Source organism: Arachis ipaensis, chromosome B07 (assembly GCF_000816755.2).
Source record: "Arachis ipaensis cultivar K30076 chromosome B07, Araip1.1, whole genome shotgun sequence".
In the NCBI taxonomy this organism is placed as follows: Eukaryota; Viridiplantae; Streptophyta; class Magnoliopsida; order Fabales; family Fabaceae; genus Arachis; species Arachis ipaensis.
The window spans coordinates 117031990-117032375 of record NC_029791.2 but is presented as its reverse complement, the minus strand read 5'-3'; positions in this window follow the sequence as shown (position 1 = coordinate 117032375).

The following is a 386-nucleotide window of genomic DNA, read 5'->3' as shown; positions in this document are numbered from 1 at the left end:
TATTCTATTCAAATGTTTCATCATGACTGCAATATAGTTCTAATAATTCAAGAATAGAAATATTCTTTTAAAGTATATAAATAGTACTTGAAGGAGTTAACAAAGTTAGTATATTCATTCTAAAAAAGCTAAGTCAGACGTAATAACATACATATACAATAATCAACAACAATAATATGAATAATTGCAGCCTCAAATATTTTATCTGCTCAAACCTCAAAGGCATTATCGGAGTATCGGACATATATTGGCACATAGATATGAATAGAAATGCACGGAAATGGCAGATTTTATAGAATTTAAATAGATAGTGGCTTGAACATAAAACATTTGACGTAGTCAATGCAATGAAGCAATTGATGAAAAGAAAAAGAAAATGTGGATGG